This window comes from Oryctolagus cuniculus, chromosome 16 (genome assembly GCF_051225735.1).
Source record: "Oryctolagus cuniculus isolate XC-2025 breed Fujian yellow rabbit chromosome 16, ASM5122573v1, whole genome shotgun sequence".
NCBI classification, from domain to species: Eukaryota; Metazoa; Chordata; class Mammalia; order Lagomorpha; family Leporidae; genus Oryctolagus; species Oryctolagus cuniculus.
This window is the reverse complement of record NC_142882.1, coordinates 41120458-41140550: the sequence shown is the minus strand read 5'-3', so window position 1 is coordinate 41140550 and position 20093 is coordinate 41120458. Positions and strand designations below refer to the sequence as shown.

The 20093-nt window shown below is 39.3% G+C and overlaps 1 long non-coding RNA gene across 5 annotated transcripts in view; it reads right to left on the bottom strand.

Annotated features, from left to right (window-relative positions):
* LOC149121705 (uncharacterized) overlaps nucleotides 1-20093 on the bottom strand; it is a 113330-nt gene that overhangs the window by 84476 nt on the left and 8761 nt on the right. The window contains exon 3 of one of the 5 annotated variants that reach the window (XR_016222410.1): nucleotides 8675-8917. The exons of the other annotated variants lie outside the window; for them this stretch is intronic. This is a non-coding gene — a long non-coding RNA (uncharacterized LOC149121705). Of the gene's footprint in view, nucleotides 1-8674; nucleotides 8918-20093 lie in introns of those variants that run through there. 5 annotated transcript variants of the gene reach the window in all.

Here is a 20093-nt window from a genome sequence, read left to right as displayed (position 1 = left end):
GTTTTACACATGCTGCTTAAAGTAGATTCAGCACAAGAGTCTCTTTTGTGCTTTTTTCCTTGAACAGCTGTTGAATACTTCATTTATGCTGAACAGATTACCCTGAGCTGTAGGCAGAAGCGGGCATCCAGGTGTACCTAGAAATAGATCTACTTTCATTGATTTCAAAGGCTAGGGGGCATGGCATTTGCACAGTCTGTCAAGGGAGGAATTTATTAAAAAGAGGGAAAAACAATTTTTTAAAAAGATTTATTTATTAATTTGAAAGTCAGAGTTACACAGAGAGGAGAGGCAGAGAGAGAGCTCTTCCATCCGATGGTTCACTCCCCAACTGGTCGCAATGGCCGGAGCAGAGCCTATCCGAAGCCAAGAGCCAGGAGCTTCCCCCAGGTCTCCATGTGGGTGCAGGGGCCCAAGCACTTGGGCCATCTTGTACTACTTTCCCAGGCCACAGCAGAGAGCTGGATCGGAAGTGGAGCAGCCAGGTCTCGAACCGGCACCCATATGGGATGCCGGTGCTTCAGGCCAGGGCATTAACCCACTATGCCACAGCACCGGCCCCAAAACAACTTTTTAAAGGAAAAATATATACCCACAGTTGAGCTTGCTGAGAACACAAGATGAAGGGAAACCTGAGGGAGTGCACCATTCACTGTAGAAACACCTGCTGTTGCCCATGGTGACAGATGAACTGAGATGGGTCCTCATACCTTCTGAAGCGGGTTGTCCTCTCTTCCTACTAAAATTTCAAGTTCCATTTATGAAGTAAATAGAACACACAATGGAATAAGAAACAAAGTTTGAAAAGTTCAGAAGAGAATATCTTTCTTCAAACCCATGATGAAAGTTAAGGTGTAGAAATTAGATTATGAGCCTGATTTGACCTCCCAGGGTACTGTGTAACTTGACAGGTTATTTCCTGCCTTGCTCCACTGGTAGAGCTCTGGAAACTTTTGTTCCATCAAGACAAAAACATCATAAAATTGTTCACTATCAAAATGTGACTAGAAGAGTTGGTTCATCATCTTTATTTTTATTTATTTATTTATTTATTTGACAGGCAGAGTGGACAGTGAGAGAGAGAGACAAAGAGAAAGGTCTTCCTTTTCCGTTGGTTCACCCCTCAATGGCCGCTGCAGCCGGCAGAGCCAGGTGCTTCTCCTGGTCTCCCATGCGAGTGCAGGGACCAAGCACTTGGGCCATCCTCCACTGCACTCCCGGGCCACAGCAGAGAGCTGGACAGGAAAAGGAGCAACTGGGACAGAATCCAGCACCCCAACTGGGACTAGAACCCCGGGGTGCCGGCACCGCAAGCAGAGGATTAGCCTATTGAGCCGCAGCACCAGCCTGGTTCATCACCTTTAGAAATAAACTGTAATGCAAGAAGACTCAGGTTATAGAATGTTTCTATGTCACTTACTGAATCATTACCTAAATTAAAGTGAGATGAAACTGTAAATATTCATCTTGTGTGGAGTGGTCATGGATTCCAAGAACATGCTTTTTCCCTTAAAATAGCATTGTTAGTATATATTTGTTTAGTCTCACTCAGTGCTAATATCATATTTTAATATTTATGTGGTGGACTCAGAGAGAAACTATAGGCAATATATTATATAATTTAATGTCAGATTAAGTTCCTGTTTTAACATTTAAAAAAAATCAAATTTGGTAACAGAAATAGTCCTACTTACTGGAAACTCCCGGTATTGGGTGATGCTAACCATCAAATAATGATGTGAGAGTGACAAACACTCCACTGAAGCATTTTGTGGTTACAGAGCACTATTTGGGATAATTAATGTCAAAAAAAGAAAACTAACATTGGTATTTCAATCAGAATTCATATAATTGGTTATGATGGTCGAAGATGTTGGAGGTAAAACTATTTTTGGGGCTGGCGCCGCGGCTCACTAGGCTAATCCTCTGCCTTGCGGCGCCCGCACACAGGGTTCTAGTCCTGGTCGGGGTGCCGGATTCTGTCCCGGTTGCCCCTCTTCCGGGCCAGCTCTCTGCTGTGGCCAGGGAGTGCAGTGGAGGATGGCCCAAGTCCTTGGACCCTGCACCCCATGGGAGACCAGGAGAAGCACCTGGCTCCTGGCTTGGGATCAGCGTGGTGCGCCAGCCACAGCGTGCTGGCCACGGCGACCATTGGAGGGTGAACCAACGGAAAAGGAAGACCTTTCTCTCTGTCTCTCTCTCTCACTGTCCACTCTGCCTGTCAAAAAAAAATAAATAAATAAATTAAAAAAAAAAAACAAAAAACAAACAAACAAAAAAAAACAAACAAAAAAACAAAAAAAACTATTTTTGGCTATATTTGTCCAAATTTGGGTAAGTTTTTTAAAAAATATTTATTTTATTTATTTGAAAAGCAGAATTACAGAGAGAGAGGAAGAAACAGAGAAGGGGATTGGCACTCCTAAGGGATGACACCTCTCACGTGGCAGCTTAAACCACTGCGTCACAAGACTGGCTTGTAGTTGTGTAAGGTTTATCAAAACTATGTGTATTTCTAATAATTCAAATAACCATGTTTTCTGAATCTTACTGATACAATGTAAAATGTGCTCATTGTATTTCATTAAACTTTCAGAAGTATTGTTTTAATCAACATTTCACTGCATTTTTATTAGGTTGAGCAGAATTTAGCTAAAACAATTTCTTTTCTAAAGCTAATTAATTTTGATCTTTCTCATTATGTATAGGTGAACATTTTATTAGGATGCTGTATTTGCTAGTTTTCCTTCAAAAAATAGGAAGTATGTGTCTTTCTGTGAATCTATGATTTGATTTAATGACTTGCTAATAATTACAGGTAATTTCAACTTTATTTCATTTGACTTCATTTTTTTCTTCTGTCATCAAAAATGTATTATTTTAGAAATAAATTCCTATAATGCTCCTTGCTCTTGTGAAAGATTTCACTCATAAATGAAAGAGCACAAACAAAATGTCTGGCTCAATAAATTTTCAGAAGACACCTTTCATCATGACCAAAATGTGGAAATAATATATTTTTATAACTTCCTGTAGACCTTAAGTTTACTATGTTGAGAGACATCCCTAAACACTATGATTTAGTTTTGCTGCTTTTTACATTTAACATACATGAGATCTCAAAATAGGTATTATTTGTATTTGACTTCTTTTTTTTATTATTATTTGACAGGTAGAATTATAGACAGAGAGACAGAGGGAAAGGTCTTCCTTCTGTTGGTTCACCCGCCAAATGGCCGCCACGGCTAGAGCTGCGCTGATCCAAAGCCAGGAGCCAGGTGCCCCCTCCTGGTCTCCCATGCGGGTGCAGGGGCCCAAGCACCCAGGCCATCCTCCACTGCCCTCCTGGGCCACCTCAGAGAGTTGGACTGGAAGAGGAGCAACTGGGACTAGAACTGGCGCCCATATGGGATGCCGGCGCCGAAGATGGAGGATTAGCTAAATGAGCCACGGCTCCAGCCCCTTGTGTTTGACTTCTTTCAGTCAATTTTTTAAAAAAAATAGCCATCATTTAATGCAGCTATACTTTGTTTTATTTTTGCACTATATATGTTATATGAATGTACTATGCCACAAATTATTTATCCATTGTACCATTTGTGGACATTGAAAATGTTCCCAATATTTATAGAGAAAGAACATGCATTTGAAAAGGATGATGGGCTTTTTAATAAATAGGGCTAGGAAAACTAGATATACACATTAATGAACTATAGAATAATACATGAAATTTAAATTACCTGTGATATAAAATTTGGAATAGTTTACATATTGTTCTTAGTTTTCATGTTTTAACCATTTTATTTTAGGAGAGCTTTAAATAGTTATAATTCTCTCTCAAGTTAATCATAATTTTTAAAATATAAAATAATTTTAAGTTAAATATTTGGATATTCAAGTTAATAATTGATGCATTAATTTAAATATGTATGATTGATTAATATATAAAGAATGTATTTTGTATCATGTTATGCTATTGTTACCAAAATCTTGTCTATTTCTATTTTGAATAAGTAATTTTAGTTCATACTATAATATTTTAAAGAGCAGATGGTAGGGACCGGCGCTGTGACACAGCGGGTTAACACCCTGGCCTGAAGCACCGGCATCCCATATGGGCACCAGTCCGAGACCTGGCTGCTCCACTTCCAATCCAGCTCTCTTCTGTGGCCTGGGAAAGCAGTAGAAGATGGCCCAAGTGCTTGGCCCCCTGCATCTGCGTGGGAGGCCCTGGAGGAAGCTCCTGGCTCCTGGCTTCAGATTGGTGCAGCTCCAGCAGTTGCAGCCATGTGGGGAGTGAACCAGTGGATGGAAGGCCTCATCAAGCCCTTTGCAATTTTCTGCCCTCCAATCTCTTGTTAACTTTAAGTGGTCCTTATGTGTTCCAACAGAACTTATTTGTTGTGTTATGTTTTGACAGTATCTTCACCCTTGCTGATGTTTGTCTTTTCATTGTTTTAATGATGTCAAACCTTGTGAATACAAGTTTAAGACAATGGAATTCATCAGTCATTTCCTTTAGATATGTGCTTTTACTTTCATATTTTGGAAAACTTTTCCTATATAAAGCTTAAAAGATTTTATATAGTCTTCCAGAAGTTCACTGTTTTTCTTTCATACTACCATTAACATCTCACTATAACTAAATTTTCTATAGTATGAAGAGATCCTGTTTCACGTTTTCCATATGTACATCCAAAGACATCAGCAACACCTATTAAACGTACCACCATTTCCTCACTACTATGCAGTAGTATTTTTGTCCTAAATCAAAGGTTATGCATAGGGTCTATTTGCAAGCTCTCTATTCTGTTTTCATGACCTACATTTCTAATTCTGCAGCTCTCCTATTGTGGATATAAAACATCTTGGTATCCGATGGATTTCTCACCTCTTTCTTGTTTGAAAGACTCTTTGTGCCCTTGGGGACTTTAATTTTCACAAATATTTTCTATTTACTTAAATTGACAAATGCTGGATTTACATATTCAAGCCTAGATCTTTGCATATGCTGTCATATATATGGGTTGTCAAATACTCTTATTCATATAGATATATTATCAAATCTTGTTATATTTTATGTACATATTATATGTTTTATGCAATTTAAATGTTATTTTCAAAATGTAATTTTCTGTTTCTAGTATTTAGGTGCAATTGAGATTTTTATTCTGAACTTTAATGAACCTTCAATGACAACAAATACATTCATTAACATTAATTTTTTACCTGTTATTTTATTTCATGTGAGAATAATAGTATTGCATTCAAGTGATGACAATATCATCTATTCCTTTTCAATTATTTCAGCATTTGTTTCACTGCAATGTCACATGTAACTATGATGGCAAATAGTATCGAGGGAAAGATTTTAATAAATCACTATTATTTATGTTGACAATATGGCCTTTAAGACTTTTCTAGATCAAAGTTCCATTCTATTCCTAGTTTATTTATTTATTTATTTTTTATTTTTTTTGACAGGCAGAGTGGACAGTGAGAGAGAGAGACAGAGAGAAAGGTCTTCCTTTGCCATTGGTTCACCCTCCAATGGCCGCCGCGGCCGGCGCGCTGCGGCCGGCGCACCACGCTCATCTGATGGCAGGAGCCAGGAGCCAGGTGCTTTTTCCTGGTCTCCCATGGGGTGCAGGGCCCAAGCACCTGGGCCATCCTCCACTGCACTCCCTGGCCACAGCAGAGAGCTGGCCTGGAAAAGGGGCAACCGGGACAGAATCCAGCGCCCCAACCGGGACTAGAACCCGGTGTGCCGGCGCCGCTAGGCGGAGGATTAGCCTAGTGAGCCGCGGCGCCGGCCCTATTCCTAGTTTAGTAAGAAGCTTTGCATGGAAGATTCTGACTTGTATAAGATGCTTTTAATCTACATGTCCAAATATGTTATACTAAGTTAATGTGGATAATTATTTATATTGATTTGAATGTTAAACCAATCTTGCATTTCAGTACATACAGCATTAGACTATAACATATTATTAGGCATATTTTACAAAAATAAAATATGTAAATCAAAACTATGAAATGATTTGCCAGTTGAGAGGTACCACAAAAATGTAAATTTCTTTCTTAAGTTTATATGCATTTTACTTTACTATGAAATGAGCAGAATTTCTTGATTTGAATTACATTCAAGTATTAGATCTATATTTAATAAACATATAAATGTATGCATATTATTTAATATTTTGTATGCTTATTTTCTTTAAATAAAGTCTGTGGTTAGTATGAAAGACAAATATTAGAAAATGACAAACAGGGCCGGCGCCATGGCTCACTAGGCTAATCCTCCACCTTGCGGCGCTGGCACACCAGGTTATAGTCCCGGTTGGGGCGCCGGATTCTGTCCCGGTTTCCCCTCTTCCAGGCCAGCTCTCTGCTGTGGCCAGGGAGTGCAGTGGAGGATGGCCCAGGTGCTTGGGCCCTGCACCCCATGGGAGACCAGGAGAAGTACCTGGCTCCTGGCTCCTGCCATCGGATCAGCGCGGTGCGCCGGCCGCAGCGTGCTGGCCACGGCGGCCATTGGAGGGTGAACCAACGGCAAAGGAAGAGCTTTCTCTCTGTCTCTCTGTCTCTCTGTCTCTCTCACTGTCCACTCTGCCTGGCAAAAAAAAAAAAAAAGAAAAAAAAGAAAAGAAAAAGAAAAAAAGAAAATGACAAACAGTACATCCAATAGTACATCCAAATTGTAGATCTTTAGAAATACCCTTATTATTATAAATTATGGTAATGGTAATTTTCATTTTAAATACAAATACTCAATTTTTATTGTCTTATACTTTTAGACAACAGTATATTTCTTACAAGTGCAAATGCATGTGCCATGAATTTAAATTCTGATTCTTCCATGTCCTGATTTAGACATAGATTCTTACTGTGTTGCACCCCTGGCCTCCCCGGATCAGACAGTATCTGTCACATTATAGGACAATTGTCCCACAGATAGGTTCTACCTTTGACATTGAGCCTCTAATGCTTGCATCATGCATTTTATGTTACACACCTGAAATAAAAAATTCTTTGGTGAGATTGAGGACAGAAATCCTGTTTAATATACAAGAGAATGGTGACAAGATGAAGAACAACTGGACAGCTCAGGCTTCTTGACTGGATACTTAATATTGTTGAGGTGACAATGTCCCCACAAAGACATCTACAGATTCAGTGAGATCCCTATGAAAACTCCATATGCCTATTTTGGTAGAAATGGGCAAACTGATTATGCAATTCATTAGAATGGCAAGGGACCTGGAATTGAGAACAAGAACAACACTGGAGGATTCACACTTCCTATTTCCAAAGTTACAACAAAACCACAATGATTAAGACAGAGTGGCCGGCGCCGTGGCTCAATAGGCTAATCCTCCACCTGTGGTGCCGGCACACTGGGTTCTCATCCCGGTTGGGGTGCCGGATTCTGTCCCAGTTGCCCCTCTTCCAGGCCAGCTCTCTGCTGTGGCCCGGGAGTGCAGTGGAGGATGGCTCAAGTCCTTGGGCCCTGCACCCCAAGGGAGACCAGGAGAAACACCTGGCTCCTGGCTTTGGATCAGCGCGATGCGCAGGCCGCAGCATGCTGGCTGCAGCAGCCGTTGGAGGGTGAACCAACGGCAAAGGAAGACCTTTCTCTCTCCCTCTCTCTCTCTCACTGTCCACTCTGCCTGTCAAGAAAAAAAAAAAAAAAGAAAAGAAAAAAAAGAAAAAAAGACAGAGTAACCAGGGATGAGGACTAATGGCATAAGGGCAGACACATTGACCATTGGAGTAGAATCAAAAGTCCAGAAATAAACACATTTTTAACAAAAATATGTTAAAATAAAAACAAGTTTTAACAAAGTTGCCAAAGTAATTTCATGAAAAGAATCGAATTTCAAGCAAATGATTTTGAACAATTAGATACCCACATACACAAGAGCAAGACCCTACCTTACATCCTGTACACAAAGAAACACAAAATCAATCAGAGAATTAACACACAAATGGAAATCACAAAGGAAAATATGACACAAAACATTGACTTGATGGTCACTGTGTTGTACTCGTATCTCTGATGTGGGTATGTTCTGTGACTGCCAGTGGATGCCTGAAGCTATAGAGAACATATATACATATAATTATATATATGATAAATTTAATTTGCAAATTAGACTCACAGGGAAAAAACAATAATTAATGATGTACCAGAGCAGTTATCACTCTTGCATTTGGGCCATCATTAAGTGCAATAAGCATGACTTTCACCCAAATACTTCCAAACCATAATGGTGGATCTGCTATCAGAGATGGCTGCCAAGTTACTGATGGGTGGGTAGCATATACAGCATGGATATGCTGGACAAGGGATGATTCATGTTCTGGATAGGGCAGAGAAGGAAGCTCTGAGACTTTTATAAAACTACTCAAAATGTGATGCTATGTACAACTTATGAATTATTTATTTCTAGAAATTTCCACTTAATATTTTGAAACTGAAGTTGACCATGGGTAAATTTTATGATGAGAGAAGATTATTTTAATAAATAACATATTTGTGTAGGACTGAAGGCACATTTAAAAAAATTATTTATTTATTTATTTGAAATTCAGAGTTACAAGAAGAAAGGGAGAAAGAGAAAGAGAGAGAGAGAGAGAGAGAGAGAGAGAGAGACTCTTCCATCTGCTGGTTCATTTCCCAGATGGCTCCAATGGCTAAAGCTGGGCCAGGTCAAAGCCAGGAGTCAGGAGCTTCATCCAGATCTCCCACAGGGTTACAGAGGCCCAGGCACATGGACCATCCTCTGCTGTTTTCCCAGGCACATTAGCAGGGAGCTGGATCAGAACTGGAGCAGCCAGGATTTGAACTGGCACCCCTAAAGGATGCTGGCATCACAGGTGGTGGTTTTAACAGTTACGCCACAACACCAGCTCCCTGAAAGAACAAATGTACAGATTTTAGCTCCTACCTTCAAGACTTCTGTTTTGATGGAGGAGTAATTTATAATTTTTACTATCACCATGAGGAAAAGACATAGCAAATCTTTCCATATGCAACTCAAGTTAATATTTGCTTTAATTCCACGCAATGGAATCTGAGGCAGATCAATATTAGATTTGTGACCATGGCTTGCACCAGATATGTAAAAGAGTCCAAGCACAGTGATCACAGTCTGTTCCTTGATAAGAGTGTGTCTTCACTTCCAATAATCTAACAAGGTTATCCGCCTTACAGTATAGATGCCAAATAACTAAATGGTGAGGGTGTCAGAGATTGGCAGTGAAGGTGTGTGGGGGTAGAGATGTGTGAACAAACTTGGAATCCAGCCATATGCACTTTCTGTAATTGTAGTCAGCATTATCAACATCACATACTCTCATTAGCACCAAATTTATAAAATTTATTTAAATGTTATAAAAAATGTGGAGCCAAATATAAATAGACTGGAATAAACATCTGTGATTACTGAAATCACACATTTCCTCTATTAAATATGCTTTTCCCAAGGAGCGTCTTCCTACAGATCAAGAAAATTATTCCAAATTCCCTTTAGGTTCGCATTTGAAGAAGTAGCCTCTGTGTTTTCTGAGAAATGATGGAATGTCCATCAAAAACAGTATTTGTTTTGGAGAACAAATAGAAAGGTAATGTTTCCAAGTAAGAAGACCAGAGGCAAGGTTACACAGAGAAATATGCCACACCATGTTCTTTTGTGAAACTCATTATCATATTGCATCTACTTATAATTAACTTGATCAATTAATCCACACAGAAGGGTATGGAAGCATAAATCAGCTGCTCATTAACATTTGCAGTCATCTGTTCGGTGGCCTGCTCACCTTCCATCACTGGTCTAGGACAATACTCCCTTTGCTCAAGCCTGTACCTTCTAAAATATGCCAACGTTTGCTTCAAGATTTGGAGTAAATGAGGAAGTTGTGTAACTTGTAGTGTCGATACTGACATTGATGGATGGAAACTTTAATTTGCCTGCAGGTATGACATCACTTTCTCTGTGCAGTGATTTTAGGCAATGAATTCAGTTATCTGATGAAGCAAAATCAAAAAATCTAGGAGACATTTGTGAATTTCTGGCCTCAAAAAATTTATGTGTACAACTGTTCCTTTGACAGATCATTGTGATTCATGGCAGTGAATGGATTGTACATGGCTATGTTATCTATTTGTATGTGTGTTATTTTCTTGGAAATAAATTGAGTTGATTTTCAATTCTAAAAAAAAAAAAACAAAAATTTTAAAAGTCCCATGGAAACCAGTGCCTTAGAAACAGTGAAGAATGAAGACAAGTGAATTATAGACAAATTACACATATCTCTTCTCTTATGAAAGTCTGGTAAGCTCACTATTCAATTATTCATAACATCGTCTTCCCTGGATTGGCAGAAAAGTAGACTCTGTAATATGCGAATACAGAATATAGGTGATTTTCTATGATGCAAGTAAGAATATTGGATCATACATATTTTGTAAATGATTTTTGCACATGTATATGTATTATACACATGCATATTATACCTTAGTTAAACTTTTTATTTTACATGAAATAGCATTCATCATGTTCGTGTTGATTTTAGAATTTCTGAGTTTGCACAGAAGCACCCGCCCCAATCCAGATCCAGGGCAGTGAGCAACACTTCAAAGTTGTTGGGCTGCCCTTTCACTAAGCCCTTCTCTTGCCACAGACCCTGGGCAAAAACCAATCTGTTATCTGTTCCCATGATTCTGCCCTTTCTATAAAGTCATGCAAATGGCACCGTTCAGGATGTGGCCTTTGATTCTGGTGTCCTTCACTTAGCACCAGGCATTCTTCTTCATGCATGCAGTGCATGTATCTTCAGTTAATTCTGTTTGTCCCTGAAATATCTTACTGTGTGTATTTACCACAATGTCCTTATCATTTTATCTCTTATGGGGCATTCGACTTATTTCTAGAGTTCGGCAATTCGACTGCAGTTGGTGTAAATACAGTCACACAAATTTTGAATGATCTAGTTTGCATTGATCTAGCAGCACACTGCTATGTTTTCATGGGTTTGTCAGCTACAAACCTTCTTTGGTGAAGAGAACACTCACATCCATTGGCCATATCTTATTGAGTTGTTTCCTAAATGTCAGTTTTTGAAAGTAAGCTAAATATTCTTGATACAGGCTTTTTAAAGTTTTGTCTATTCCAGAGGCAGAGAGACAGAGACAGACAGATGGACAAGGAGAGCTCCCATCTGCTGGTTCACTTCCCACATTCCTGCCTGACTGGGCTGGTCCAAGGCTAGGAGTTGGGGCTCCTATGTAGGTGGAACTCATCTACTTTAGGCATCACCACTGCCTCTCAGGGTTTGCATTAGCAGGAAGTTAGATTCAAGAACCACAGCCAGGTATCAAACCCAGGCATTTCATAAGCACTAGGATAAACATCTGCTCTCAAGATCATCTATCTATCTATCGATCTACCTATCTAGATTGTGTGATTGGCAAATATACTCTCCCAATCTATGGATCATTGATTTATTCTCCTATTGTTAAATTTTATATGTTTCAATCACCAATTTTTTTAAGTGGGTCATGTCTTATATCTAAGAAACATGCTTCACATTATAAAGATGTGATCCTATTTTTAATGTTTCACAGTTTTAAGTTATATATTTAGGTGATCCATTTTAAGTTCATTTTTTTCCCTAAATGCTGAGTCATGAGCTCTGTTGTATTTGTTTATCTATATGAATGCCCCATTGGTTATGAAGTTAAATATTTCAAATGCACAGAGAGTTGGGAAGAAATACAAATAGCAAATAACAATTTGCATTCCCTCAATCAAAATTTAGCCTCATACAATATTTGTTTCAGAGCTTTTGTTGACCAGAGAGATGTTCACAGATGAATTTGAGGACATTATCTTTCCCTCCCCAACCCAATTCCCTGAGAAGTAATTACTTTCCAGATCCTTGTTTTAAATCAATTTAATACATTTCATAAAATACTTTCTACTTAACCAGATACTTATTAAATATTTTCTGCATATTTTAAAATTCATTGCATTATCATCTTGTCCTGTTTCTGTAATTTTCACTTATCTTGCTCAATAAATTAGAGTTGATCATATCTATATATGATTTAATCATGTGGATGTGTGATTTAAGTCTGTTGATATATGCAGGTACTTTTTTCATTTTAGTAATGTAGGAAATATATATGTATATATATCCTTCAATTCTTAGATCATTTATAATTTTTACTAAGAAATAAAGTGGTAAACATTGTTTTTGTATATGACTCTTTGAGCACATATGCAAGGTTTTATCTAACCTATGTACGTAAAGTTGACCCAAAATACAGGGTTGTAGGTCTGTCAGCTACAAACTGAATATGTTGGATTTTATTTGATGCTGGCAGAGAACTTCCAACAACAAATGTGGCGATTTATCATTTCACCACAATAGTGTGAAATTTTCATTATCTCGTATAGTCAACAATACATAATAGTGCAATTTTATTAACAATTTATATTTCATTTTATTTTTAAAGATGAACAAATTTCGTGTATTTCATATATACAGATTTAGGAACACAGTGATACTTCCCATCCTACCCTCCCTCTGGCCTGCACCCCCACCTTTCTTCCTCTTCTTCTCTTATTCCTTCTTTTAATTTTTACAATGATCTACTTTCAGTTTATTTTATATATTCTCAAGATTAACCCTATGCTAAGTAAAAAATTCAGCAGATAGTAAGAAATAAACACTGTTCCTCAACAGTAGAGATAAGGGCTGTAAACAACTATCAAATTTCAAAATGTCAATTTTGCTCACATACAGTACATTTTTTTTGTACTCTATTAGTTACCACAGATCAGGGAAAACATATGATTTTTGTCTTTTGGGGACTGGCATATTTCAACTAGGTACAGTGGTTTCCAGTATATTTTATGAACATGGCATTGTTCAATGTCTTTCCTTGAATTCCCTTATATTCCCTCCTCTGTAAATGTATTCTTAGCATATTTTACTCATGTATCTACTGGATTATTAGCTTTCTCTTTTCTGATCCTTTTATGTTCAACATGCTAATCATTTACCATTGAAGGTGTTTGCAAATACAGTGAAAAATTCTGTGGATTGTCTTGTAACCTTTGTAATGGTAATTTGTGGCAATGAATTATTAATTAAATCAATTGTATTAAAAATTCACATAGTTTTGTGTTTCCTTTGGCTGGTTTTCATGAAAATTTCATTTAAAATTTTCTTCTAAATTACAATTGTTCACTTCAAATTTAGTTCTTTATCTGACTAAAAATAATCATTGTGTATGCTCTGAAATTGTGGTATAATTTCAATTTACCTCAACAAACAAACAAAATATATTTCTTAATAAATTCCCTTCTTCACTTGTAATACTGCCTGTGACTTATATCAAGTTCCACACAAGCATGGGTGTGATTTTATATTCTCCACTCTCTTCTGTTTGTTTACCCATACCTCAATAGCATATCAATCACTCTGCCTTCACATTTATATTGAAATTTGGTAAAGCAAGCTTTCCCATCTTATTTTCTAACCTTAAAATCACCAGTGCTTTTTTGCTTTACCCTATAAGTTTTTTTTTTAATTTTTTTCGTCTCCTGACAAAAATTAATTAGACATTTGGTTGCCAGAGCAATAAAAATTTTAGATGAATTCAAAGAAAAGTGATAGTTGTATATATTGAATTATCAATTCAAAATGCTGTTCTTACTTTAGATCTACTTCATATACTCCATGAGGATTTCATAATTAATTATATACAATTCCTATAACTAGAGCATGTAATAGAAACATATGTGTATACATGCTCATGCATGTGCCACAAGTGGGCGCACAGGCATTCAGCAACCCCTGTCACATGAGAATGCGATTCCCTGTTCTGCCAATAGAGGGCGCCAGAAGAAACCTGGAAAACCGGTGGAAAGAGGTGGCTTAGTTCCTTAGCATGGTGTGCTGTTCCTATTGTATTTTCTGTATTAACAATGCATCACCCCAGTAGCTGTGAGCCTCACGAGTGGCATCAGTCTTTTCCAATTTGCAGTTTTGCAAGGATTCTCTGCCCTTATCATGGCCTTTCCAGAACTGATTTTACCCAGTCCCCTAAATTCCTCCTCTGAGTTTGAGGAGCCCAAGCGCACAGCACTTCTCCTCAAATTTCTAAATAAAAAATAACTTCTTTCCTTTCCTTCCCTACTACGTCTGTGACGGTTGTTTTCTGCTCTTGCCACCTCAGTATCACAGGGATTCTCTATTGCATTTTTCAGGTGACTTTCATCTCTTGGTTGTGGAACCAAGAACTCAGGATTTCAGCCCAAGGCGGGCACAGGAAAAGTGTTCTCTCCTGAGCTTGTTCTCCAAACGATTGTCCAGAAAAGCCCACCTTTCAACGTTGTCCTTAGGTTGGGCCAGACTCCCACAATCAAGGAAGAGTGAAAGCCGCAAGAAACCAGTCTGAATCATACTTTTGAATATACAATGTGTAACAATGAATTTTGCAAATCAGAAGGGATTGGTCTACCAAGTTACTTAATTATTTACATGAAAGGGAGGGAGAGTTGATAGAGGCAGGGGGAGAGAGAGAGAGAGAAAGGGGGAAAAAGAGAGAGAGAGAGGGAGAGAGAATCTTCCATCCGCTGGTTCACTCCACAGGTGTCGTCAATAACAAAAGCGAAAGAGCTGAGAACTCAACACAAGTCTCCTCATGTGGATGGCAGGGACCCAAATGCTGGGGCCATCACTGCTACCTCTGAGAGTCAGCATTAGCAGGAAGTGAGATCCAGGACTTGAAACCAGATACTCCAATGGCAACTTAGCTACTAGGGCAAACGTTTGGCCCGTGGCCTTGCTTTTGCACATCCTGGAGGCTCCCTTGATGTAAAACCCTGGCAATCCGCTCTTCAGAGAGGCAGTTTCTTCAGGGAGCTGCACCTTTGTGTGTCTTTTTCTTGCCGCCATAAACAAAGCTTTCCTCCCAAGCAACTCCCACTTGAACCAGATTATTTGGCAACATACAAGCAAACAGACCCCTTGTGTCTGCTAAGGAATGCATTCAAGATGATATACAAATAGTTTTGTGGGCTGCTTCTCAATTCCTGCAAGTCTTATTTCTAAACAGCAAAAACAGTCTTTTTTATCTTGTTCAGACATTAAAGGAAATACATAGCAATGTTCATCAGTGTTTTGTTTATGAATATTTTGATTATCAAGAGAAGAGAGCTCCCTTCCAGTCCCAGTTTGCAAAGTTTTTCTCTCTTTTGCTGTTCAATAATTATTTTTATTGAATGGATGATTGAATTTTGGAATTCATTCGGATACTTTTTCCTCTCTTTCATCCTTTTAACATAAGTTGAGTCATAACTCATGTCTGCTCACGTATCAATATCATAATATAGCCGGTGCCGTGGCTCAATAGGCTAATCCTCCGTTGTGGCGCCGGCACCCTGGTTTCTAGTCCCGGTCAGGGCGCCGGATTCTGTCCCAGTCACTCCACTCCTCTTCCTGTCCAGCTCTCTGCTGTGTCCCGGGAGTACAGTGGAGGATGGCCCAACTCCTGGGAGACCAGGAGAAGCACCTGGCTCCTGGCTTCGGATCAGCACGGTGCACCGGCCGGAGGGGCCATTGGGGGGTGAACTAATGGAAAAAGAAAGACCTTTCTCTCTGTCTCTCTCTCTCTCTCTCTCACTGTCCACTCTGCCTGTCCAAAAAAAAAAAAAAAAAAAAAATCAGAATATCGTCATTATTCTGCTTTAAAATATTTATAAATATATCTTGATATTTTTAAGTTCCCACATCTGTTTTTCCACCATTTTATTGTCAGTTAGGGGCAAGCAATTGGCACAGCAATTAAGTTGTCAATAGTTGGATACTTTATAACAGTACATTCTCAGTGTTTTGTAAAACATGCATGTACTCATGAGAATAAATGTATATTTATTTATGGTTGCAAGGTTCATTGTGTTTCTAATAAATCAACTATCTTGCTGAAATTTATATTCATAAATGGGAATCATTTGATTAATATATTGGCTTCTTTCTGAGATAACTTCTATTATCTATGAAAAGTGTGGACTTGCTATTTTCTTATTACAAGTATCACATATTTGTGTCATATACATAACAGATACAAGGCTATTTTAATAAGCTCATGGAAAAATGAAATTAAAATGATAGGTTTGAGTGGATATTTGCATACAGACTAAGATGCCAGTTAAGATGCCTGTATCCCATAATAGAGTCCCGGGGGTTTGAGTCCCCGCTGTGGTTCCCAGTTCCAGCGTCCTGTTAATGCATACCTTGGGAGGCAGCAGTAGCAGTTCAAGTAGTTAAGTCCTCACCATCATGTGGAAGACCGGAATGAGTTCCCAGATTGTGACTTTAGCCTTGCTCAGCCCCAGCCATTGGCAGTATTCGAAGAGCAGCCCAGTGGATGGCAGCACTCTATTCATCTGTCTCTGTCTCTGGATGGCTCTTTCTTTGCCTCTGACTCTCACATTTCTTTCTTTTTTTATATATATGACAGATAGAGTTAGACAGTGAGAGAGAGAGAGAGAGAGAGACAGAGAGAAGGTCTTCCTTCCGTTAGTTCACTCCCCAAATGGCCGCCACAGCCAGTGCTGCACCGATCCAAAGCCAGGAGCCAGGTGCTTCTTCCTGGTCTCCCATGCGGGTACAGAAGACCAAGCACTTGGGCCATCCTCCACTGCCCTCCAGGGCCACAGCAGAGAGCTAGACTGAAAGAGGAGCAACCGGGACCAGAACCCCGCGCCCATATGGGATGCCGGCACCGCAGGCAGAGGATTAGCCAAGTGAGCCACAGTGCTGGCCTCTCAAATTTCTTTTTAAAAATTATGAGTTCAGATCAGCATTGTGGTATAGTAGGTTAACATGCTGCCAGCAATACCAGTATCTAGATGAGAGCTGGTTCTAGTCCAGGCTGCTCCACTTCCAACCCACGTCCCTGTTAATGCACCTGGGAAATCAGCAGAGGATGGCAAGTGCTTGGGCCCCTGCCAACAATGTGGGAGACCCCAATGGAATTCTGGGCTCCTGGCTTCAGTCTGACCCGGCCTCAGCCATGTCAGTCATTTGGATGGAAGACCTTTCTCTCTGTCTCTTTCTTCTCTTTCTGTAATTCTGCCTTTCAAATAATTAAATTAATCAGTTTTTAAAACTGCTTAAATTAATCACACCTCCAAAATACCTTTATACAAAAGATATAGGTTTATTTCCTGTAACACATATGAAATATGTATCAAGGAAAACAATGCGTGGATTTCATACCAAAATAAACTCACACTTTTGATTACATTTTCCATAAACATATTGAAATTATTTTATATATGTAATTTAGGCTTATTATATTCTTTTCTTAAAAAGATATATTTATTTATTTGAAAGGCAGTGTTACAGAGCGAGAAGAAGGGGGAGAGACAGAGAAAGAAGTATCTTCCATCCTCTGGTTCACTCTTCGAATGGCGAGAACCAGGAGCCTGAAACTCCAACCAGATCTCCCATGTGGGTGGCAGGGACCCAAGTTTTGGGGCCATCTTCAGCTGCTTTCCCAGGCACTTACTTCAGCAGACAGGTGGATGGGAAGTGGAGCAGCCCAGATTTGAATCAGTCATGATTGCTCATTTTAAGGGGTTGCGTATGTTTTCTTGTGTGTTTGTTTTAGTAGTTTACCTACAATGTGATGTGTTTATCTGCAGTTTCCTTGGACTTTTTGTGCTTGATATTTATAGAGATTTTCCACCTTTTGATGTCTTTTTGGAGTGTAAGATAATAATTAGACATTATCTCTTCAAACATTACTTCTTTCTTTCATTTTTTCTTTTTCCTTCCCTCCTTCCCTGCCTCCCTTTTCTCTCTCCTCCCCCCATATTGGGAATCCAGTTGCATAATTCATGTTAGTGATGACATTGAGCATCACATGTGTCACTTTCATTCCTTGTATATTCCCAAGTATTTTCCATCTTACTTTCTGTGTGTTTTAGTATGCATAATTTCTATTGATGTATCTTCCAGATCATTAATTGTCTTTCTTGCTTTTTATATCATTTTAATTAATCATTGTTGCATTTTAATTATATTTAAGTGTCATTTATACATTACAGTTTTTATGAGACTTACCATATTTTATCATATTGTGCCATATAACATCATTTTTCATCTACTTTGTTTTTTTTTCTAATAGTTAAATTTTAGCTAAAGTCTGCAGTTGGCAATGCATCTACACACACATAAGTATCAAAATATTCATTGAAAATGCACATTATCAGGCGGCACCGAGGCTCAATAGGCTAATCCTCTGCCTGCGGCACCGGCACACTGGGTTCTAGTCCCAGTCGGGGTGCTGGATTCTGTCCCAGTTGCTCCTCTTCCAGGCCAGCTCTCTGCCGTGGCCCAGGAGTGCAGTGGAGGATGGCCCAAGTGCTTGGGCCCTGCACCCGCATGGGAGCCCAGGAGAGGCACCTGGCTACTGGCTTCAGATTGGCATGCTGGCCACAGCAGCCATTGGAAGGTGAACCAATGGCAAAGGAAGACCTTTCTCTCTGTCTCTCTCTCTCACTGTCCACTCTGCCTGTCAAAAAGAAAAGAAAGAAAAGAAAGAAAAGAAAAGAAAAGAAAAGAAAAGACACATTATCTTTTAATTATTTTTTCCTTAAATTATGTGAAGCGTCACATGAGGATGGAAATGGAAAAGATAATGCACATTTCCCACAGTCTTTATGAAGTACCCTCTAATATGCAGCATCTGTTGATCTATTTCTATCATTTATTCATTCTCTTGGTTTTCCAATATTCTGATCTGTCTTTCATTATAGTTTCTTTGTTTAATATTAGGTATTCTGTATGAAATGACATGTAGAATCACTGGATGACGTTGTATTCCTCCTTATAAGACTTAATTTTCTTCTTTATAGAAGAAAATAATGGAAAAATCTCCTGATCAAATCAAGAATGGTCCATTTTCTGTTGGCTCCTACTCCTGGAGATGTAGCCATTTATGGATCACATCTAATTGCCCTTGTCAAGACTGAATTGCAGTTTGATTCAGCAGTGTTAGAAGATTCACAAAATGTTTCCATGACTTCCTAGTCCCTGAGAATTACTCTCCTTAGGTCTCTAAAATCTCAGTGCAAGCATAGCCAAGTAAGTGTTCACAGAACCTTTCTGCAGAAATAGTGCCCAGAATTGCTGGCATAACCTTGGAGTTCTCTTATCTCTGGGATCATGTTTTCTCCAATCGAGGATTGCTTATTGGGGCTGAACACCAACTGATGTCTTCAAAGTCCAGAGCGGTATCTGTGTGTATTGGACCAGTGCTTTGTGTTTTACTTCTGTGTCCCCGATCAAGTACTCAAAGAAGCAGATTGCACAAAACCACAGTAAAAAGAAGATCTACCTCAATGTATTTTTTGTTGTTGTTGTTGTTGTTTTTTTTTGTTTGTTTTGTTTTTTGTTTTTTGTTTTTTTTGACAGGCAGAGTGGACAGTGAGAGAGAGAGACAGAGAGAAAGGTCTTCCTTTGCCGTTGGTTCACCCTCCAATGGCCGCCGCGGCCGGCGCGCTGCGGCCGGCGCACCGCGCTGATCCGGTGGCAGGAGCCAGGAGCCAGGTGCTTTTCCTGGTCTCCCATGGGGTGCAGGGCCCAAGCACTTGGGCCATCCTCCACTGCACTCCTGGGCCACAGCAGAGGGCTGGCCTGGAAGAGGGGCAACCGGGACAGAATCCGGCGCCCCGACCGGGACTAGAACCCGGTGTGCCGGCGCCGCTAGGCGGAGGATTAGCCTAGTGAGCCGCGGCGCCGGCCCTCAATGCATTTTTTGTTTTCATTATCAGTTTAGTTATTTTCTTCTGTAATTCTTATGAACTTGCTGTGGTAAATTCTAAGAAGTTTCCTTTGTGTCTATACTGGTCAGTATTCACAGTCCCTATCATGATTTCTTCTCTGTTTCTGGCATATAAAGATGACTATTATCTTCATTGTTCTCTGTACAATTTACTTGTCATTATCCTGTGTTTTTATTGACTCTTTTGTGTATGTACTTTTCTACTCCATTTTCTTTCTTTTTT